This window comes from Balaenoptera acutorostrata, unplaced genomic scaffold, assembly GCF_949987535.1.
Source record: "Balaenoptera acutorostrata unplaced genomic scaffold, mBalAcu1.1 scaffold_422, whole genome shotgun sequence".
NCBI classification, from domain to species: Eukaryota; Metazoa; Chordata; class Mammalia; order Artiodactyla; family Balaenopteridae; genus Balaenoptera; species Balaenoptera acutorostrata.
In genome coordinates, this window is record NW_026645731.1 from 263,437 (window position 1) to 270,861 (window position 7,425).

The 7,425-nt window shown below is 47.9% G+C and overlaps 1 long non-coding RNA gene across 1 annotated transcript; it reads left to right on the top strand.

The window, feature by feature from the left end:
• The first annotated feature begins 2,080 nt into the window (after positions 1–2,080).
• Positions 2,081–4,463, top strand: LOC130706694 (uncharacterized). Its single transcript, XR_009006859.1, has 3 exons — positions 2,081–2,873; positions 3,398–3,503; positions 3,772–4,463. It is a non-coding gene; the product is annotated as an uncharacterized LOC130706694 (long non-coding RNA).
• Positions 4,464–7,425: the final 2,962 nt, after the last annotated feature.

Consider the following 7,425-nt stretch of genomic DNA (forward strand, 5'->3'; position numbering starts at 1 on the left):
CACTGCTTCTGTGAAGCACAAGGGCTCCCCAAACACAGAGACCAACTCCAGGTGCACACTCGTGACAGAGAAGGTGGGTTGGTCGCAGACACCTTGTTTTGGTTACTTGCTATTCCTTCCTCCACACACCCTTTCATTGTCCTGGTCCTTAACCTTTAACTCCTGTAAGAAGCAGGGTTTGCAGATTTCTGAAGACATTTTGCAGTGTGCAGACCTGTTTCACCTTTGTTCCCCATCCTTGGGTCTGGAGATAAAGGCGGGAAGACAGTACTCCATGAAAGCAACAATCACAAACCTCAGGTATGCTCACCCTCAGGTGCCTCAGACTTCAAAGAAATGGCAAACTAGGCATCTCATTTTATACATGGCCCTCTTTAAGTACACTTGTATGTACATAAAATGAAATTGTACTGAAATAAATCTTATTGCTGAACGTTTGCTTTTCGGAAGACACTTTGGTGTAAAAGTTCCTAAGAAAATTTGTTTTTTTAAAGGACCAAAAGTGGGGTGAGTGTTTCATGGGTAAAGACCTTTTTCGTAACGAGTGAAGGTGAAATGAGCAGACTGTGCAACTCAGATTCCAGCTGCGTCCCCGTCACTACCCTCGGGAGTGTGCCGGAAGGACCCCAGAGAGCTGGCCCACTGCGATGAGCTTACAGCCTTGGGGCCCCAAACTGGAAGGATGGTCAGCATTCCTGGTGCTCTGGGTTCAGCAAGACCTGACTGAGGTGGGTGGGAGGTGAGTGGGAACACAGTTTTGCCCAGAGCTATCTCGTTGGCCTGTGTTAGAGGGGGAACAGAAGGTCAGAGCAGGCCTGGGTGAACCCCAGGTGCTGGCTGAATGTAATTTTTTTTTTTTTTTTTTAATAAAGGGACTCTCTTTTCTGGTTGTTGGCTGAGTATGTAATGTCCACTCTGGGTCATCTAAGGGCCGAGACCAAGTACTCTGTTCCTGCTGTGACCCGTGCTTCTGCTACCACGTGCTGCACAAGGTAGGTACCTCAGAGTCCTAGCTGAATAGCTCATAGAGAGACAGGTCTCAGCCTTGCTTCTCCACCTGCATCTTACAGAGGTGGAAAGTAGGAACTGCAGCCCAGCAAGCCACGGACCCAGGCAATGCTAAAACTGCAAAGTCACCTGTGTTGATTCCAGCCAGCTTTTAGTAAGTAAATCCGTGACTCTTGTAAGAAGAGATTTCAGAAGATGTGTACCTTCTACAGAATTCACATTTAGTGAGGGGCGTGTGAAAAGGTATACACAAGTTTAATCTTTTTATTTTACTAATAGCGTATCTTAATGATTGAAAAATAGAAATTCCTGTAAATAAAAAGAAAACCAGAAAGTACTCATACTTTACACACCTAGTGTTCACGATCTAATGGGCCTGCTTCCCCTTCCCCTCTCTCTTCTATCTGAGCCTCCACGATGGACGGGACTCACCTGGTACAAGTGACGCGGGGTCGAGCTGGACTGTTGGTTTTCTGCTCCGCCTCTGCTTCCTCTCCGCATCCTGGACTCTAAAGAAGATGAATGAAATGTCTGCTCTGGTTGCTGGCTGTTTCATCTCCAACTTAACCTCAGTCTGTGGTTGTGGAGGGCCTCAGAAGTCAGGAAGGTCCCCCGCCGCCAACATGGGGAGGGTGGGGCCGGACCCAGGTTCCAGCCCAGCCCTGACACGCAGTGCGCTCAGTGGGACATGTTGGCATGCATGCAAGGCTGTAGCGCTGCCAGCCCCCATATGCTGCCTTCTTGAGGGCTGGCGGTGCCCTTCAGGACTGGCTGCATCTTTCGTCCCATTTGAGTGGGCAGTAGTAGATAATAAAATCTCAGAATATCCCTTGACCCGTGACCATCCAGGCAGGCATCTGTGGTCCTCCAGCTCAGGCCTGCCTGGGCCCTGTCAAGCCCCTGTGGCCAATCACTGAGCTGACCTTGCTGCTGGGCAATTGAACAGCTACCTGGGCAGCGTAGACGGCCCCTTGGGAAGTTTCAGTTCCCTACATCCATGTGATTGAGAAAAGGGCTTCCTCCCTCATAGCCTCTCAGCCTTCTGAGAGGAAATAACCCTGCAGACATTGAGTGTGGCCTTGGCCACAAGCAGCATACAGCAGACCGTGGCCCTGCAATCCTCTGGCCTTCGGGTTGTTGCAAACCTTTGACATTCATACTCATTGAAAATCAAAGGTATGGGAGCAAGTGGCTTCCCAGCTGGTGTTCGCACTCTGAGGCCACGTGGTCTCCAGGAGCCACGTGCATCCGGGCCCAGTCCCTGCGGCCCCCGGAAAGCCAGCCGACTGTGGATTCCACGGTATAGGATCATCCTCGAGACACTGCTCCGCTGAGTAACAGTTTCCTTACCACCTACCATTTGGTTTCTGTTCTCTGTAAAGGAGAGAGCAGAGACTGGGAAATGAGTAAATGTGTTCTGTGGAGATGGGTAATTAATATAGTCAGAGGGCAGGTGTGACTCCTGGGCTCCCACCTCCCAGGGACACAAATGAAGTCTGTGTGCCTTTTGAGGTACACTGGCAATCAGGGCCAGCCTCTGATATGAGGCCCCGATGCCCAAAGCAAGAGTCTTGAGTTTACCACCAACAGCGAAGTTGCTATTTTAGCTAGTGGAAGAGCTTCCTGCCATCAAGGGAGGACAACAAGAGCCCTGGATGGGTGACCACAGTCACTGACCTTAACTGAACCTCTTCTTTTCTGTTAAAATGGACATTGAGTGGGTGTCGCCTGCAGTTTCTGGAAGCCCTGGATGCAGTGAGAGAGACTTTTCCTGTGAATGGGGCCACCCAAAGGCATTTAGCAGGACAAAGGATTGGAGGGAGACCAGATCACACTGCAAGAGAGTGAGCCACCAGAACTGCCAGGTCCAAATCCACTCTTAAACCTGTCTCTTGCAGTTATTAATTTATTTCTATCGTTTAAAAATAATGTTTTATTTTACTTTAGTAAGTGTGTCCAGTCCATTGGAATCAAAAAAGTCATAGCTGATACATCAGAACGAATAATCCCTGAGACTCCCTTGGGTGCCCTACTGGATGGGGCATGGCTGGGCGAGATGAAGACACTGAGTAGGGTCCGAACTTAGGGGAACTGCCAGACTGCTGTGTCTCTGTTCCTTCCCTGTCCCAGGAGAGCGAAATCCCGGAACAATGGAAGGACAAGCAAAATGGGGAAGAGGTCTTTTGGTGGCTTAACTGTTCTGTTTGTATTTTCCTTTGTTATGTTCCGTTTTGTTAATGTGTGTTTTTACTAGGAAGTTACCCATTTTCTCTAGATTTCTAGTGTGACACAATAGGTTTCTCATTCTAGTTTTCAACCGAATTGTCACTTATTAACTGACATCCATATTTCATTTGGGTTTCCTTCATTCTAACTTTTTGTCTTCCAGGATGCCATCCAGTGTATCACGTGACATTTAGTCATCATGTCTGTTTAGACTCTTCTGGGCTTTCACAGTTTCTGAGACTGTCCTTGTTTCTATGACCTTGACATTGGTGAGTAGTACTGGTCAGATATTTTGTTGACTGTCCCGCTTTGGAATTTACTTGGTGTTTTTCTCAGGATTAGGCTTGAGTTATGGGTTTTAAGTAAGCAGATCACAGAGGTAAAGTGCTTTCTCATCACTTTATATCAAGGGAACAGGCTCTCAAGGCAACTTATCACTGTTACTATTAACTTTGGTCACCTGGCTGAGGTAGTTTGTCAGATTTCCCCACAATAAAGTTAAGTTTTTCCCATTTCCGTGCTGTGTGTCTTCTTTAGGAGGAAGCTACTTTGGGAACCAGCACTTATGGAGACAGGAGTTATCTCCACCTCCACAATCCATGGATGGCTGAGTGTCCACATCAATTATTTAGACTTCCACATAGGAGATTTCTATTCAACCTTATTGATCAAAACAAACAAACAAACAAACAAACAAAACCCTATGCAGTTACTTATTTTTACCAGCATGGACACCTGTGGACAGTTTTTGTTTGTTTGTTTTTCTTTGTTTTTTTAACTTTTTGTTATAATCCAGCAGTCCAGATTTTGTTGCTAAGTTCATTCCTACTTTGGCTATTGAGAGCTCTTTCCATTGGCTCCTGTTTTCCTTTGACATCATTCCACCCTGTGGACTTTTTTTTCTTGATACTTCCTTATTTTCTGATATAAGATTCAAGATTGGGGCTTCCCTGGTGGCGCAGTGGTTGAGAATCCGCCTGCCAATGCAGGGGACACAGGTTCGAGCCCTGGTCTAGGAAGATCCCATATGCCGCGGAGCAACTAGGCCCGTGAGCCACAATTACTGAGCCTGTGCGTCTGGAGCCTGCGCTCCACAACAGGAAAGGCTGCGATGGTGAGAGGCCCGCGCACCGCGATGAAGAGTGGCCCCCGCTCGCTGCAACTAGAGAAAGCCCTCGCACAGAAACGAAGACCCAACACAGCCAAAAATAAATAAATTAAAAAAATTAAAAAAAAAGATTCAAGATTGTCCTGGCTCATATATTTACTGTGTCAGTCCTAGTGTCAGCCATTATTTCAAAGAGCTCTGGTTCCTTTTACTAGAGAATGTTATGAAAAAGTTACATATAGGAGCTGAAAGTGCTCAGCTGATAATGCAAGGAAATATATGCATGTATTCCCACCTTTGTGTATTGTTGGGTCTCAGGGAGGGGTGCTCCACAATGGCATATCAATTATTTTGAATTACAGTTCCTTAATAAATGGCTGATGCAAGAGGGACACTCTATCTCCTTGAAAGCAGGAAATAAGTCTCTCATGTGAAAGGTGCAGAAGCCTATATGAACAACCCTTGGTACTTCTTTAATTTACTACCCCAAGCCCAAACTCTGTTTAGATTCTTCACTAATTGAGTATCCCAAACCTAAGTTTCTTTGGCCAGTAAATTCCCCATAACTTTATTCTGTGATGAAATTAAGCCTCACTTTCTGTTACAGCTGGGGAGGGATCTGTAAAGCACCTTGGTTTTTAAAGCAAAGGTTTGTCACTGGAACAAAGTGTCCCCCCAAAATAGTCTGATGCTCAAGATGTCTGTGTTCCCTTCATGTGATAGTTCAGGGCAGGTGGGGGTCGGGGCCCGGGCTCTGTCCTCCTTGTTTCTCTTCCCGGCTTTCAGGTGGAGGGCTCCCACCAGCAGGAGATGGGGTGACCACGTGGCACCGTGCCCTCCATCCTAGGACACAGGCTGGCCCAGGCCCTCACCACCTCCAGCACTTCCATTTGGAGCTGCAGTGGGTGGGAAAGCTGGGAGGTGCAGGCTGGCTGTGAACAGGAAAAAGGGACGTGGGTTCTGGTGGACAGCTGGGCGGCTCTGCTGTGGCAGGGTCACCCGGAAGCTGGCGCACAGCCTCTGGGTCCTGTGAAACACGATTACACAGCAGCATGCAGTCTTTGATGCTTTGTGGTTCTGGAAATCCTATAGGAGGTGGTTCAGAGCAGATTAAGGTAATGCTCTCAGTGGAGGTGGTGAAGCCAAAGGTCTGCCCTTGAGACTGAAGGTGCTAATGTGGGTGTATATACAGGACAAAACCATCTCGTGTGAATGTAGATTGGGCTCGTTTAAGATCAGTGCAGTTGTGGGGCTTCCCTGGTGGTGTAGTGGTTGATAATCTGCCTGCTGATGCAGGGCACACGGGTTCGAGACCTGGTCCGGGAAAATCCCACATGCTGCAGAGCAGCTATGCCCGTGTGCCACAACTACTGAGCCCCCATGCCTAGAGCCCGTGCTCCGCAACAAGAGAAGCCACTGCAATGAGAAGCCCGCGCACCACAGTGAAGAGAAGCTCCCCTCGCCGCAACTAGAGAAATCCCTTGTGCAACGAAGACCCAACGCAGCCAAAAATAAATTAATTAAATAAATAAAGATTTAAAAAATCTTTAAAAAAGGAAAAAAAAAATCAGTGCAGTCGTGTTATGCCTAAAATCTCATATCTTGTGCCTTTCCTCGGGCACACCTTCCTCAGTTCCTGAGGCTACTGTAACTCACATACAGGGGAATGGAGAGTGGGCTATCTAGTGTGAGACCTTCTTTACCCTGTGTGTGAGTCTGCTCGGGGCCGCCATAACAAATACCACAGACCGGGGAGCTTGAACAACAGACCTACCTCCTAGTCCTGGATGCTGCCTGAGATCAAGGTGTCTGCAGGCTGGTTTTTCCTTGAGGCTTCTCTCCTTGGTGTGTAGACAGCCATCTTCTCTTCACATGATCTTCTGTGTCGTAATCTCTTGTGGTAGGACATCAGTCTTATTGGATTAGGATCCACCCTAGTGACCTCATTTTAACTTGATCACCTCTTTAAAAACTGCATCTCCAAATACCGCCACATCCTGCGGTCTTGGGGGTTAGGGATTCAGCATGTGAATTTTCGGGGGGCACAACTGAGCCCACAGCATCCTGCTTAGGAACTAACGTGCCTGGGTCCTTCCTTCCCTCAAGTCCCATGGGGATCATGCGATAGCTAAGGGAGAGGCCACTCGTGCAGTGTTTGTGTCCCAGTTGGGGAACCCTTCTCTGCTCTCTTTGATCAGGCAGCAGCAGTGCCAGCCCCATCCTGAGGTGAGCGGTTCTGGGGTTTCCTGCCGTGTCGCCTGGCCTGCTGAGGTGCTCATTGTCAGGGAACCAAGAGCCACCAGCCTAGTGGGGATGCCGGGGACTCTCAGGGCCTTGGCAGATGTCTCTCCCAGCAGATACTCTAGCGAAAGTGGGGAAACATTTGGGGATTACATGTGGCAGAGAGTCACAGTCTCGTTTATGCTTCAGAAAGACCATGTTGGGGTGGGATGTGAGACGCACCGTGGGGACAGGGAACTTTGTCAGGGCCTGATGGAGGAACCAGGCAGTAGATCGGGCTTGGGCCAGGGCTGTGGGTGTAGAGGGGAATTAGTGTGAATTTGGAGGAGGGGGTCGCAGGGTATGAGATCAGCTGGTGCACAATTCTCTGGTTGGTTGATGGTGAGGTAACAGGGTGGTGAACAGTATCAATTCTTAGGTGCCAGTAGGTCTGGGGGCTCTTGATCATCAAGTGCAGTAGTTAATGTCTTCCATCTGGTAGAAGTCTGTAAAACAACTCAGGAAGCGTGCATCAGATGCTGTTATCCAGGTATTTCATAAAATACCATAAAAGCCCTCAAACTCCATAAAATAAAGTCCACTGTTTGTGTACATTTTGCATTTAGTCTAGAGATTGCGTTCATTTCCACAGTTAACTTAGGTCAGCACCTTTTATCCCATCTCCTACAGTGAGTTTTTTCCATGCATTTCTAATACAGTTAGAGTCTGTCACATTGAGTATTCCATCCTGTAATACTCCTACACCGTGAATAACTAAATTTGAATAGAGTTTGATTGGCCCCTTGGGCTATACACATCTGTGGGTTTAGACAAATGCATAGTGACAGGTATCCATCCTAAAG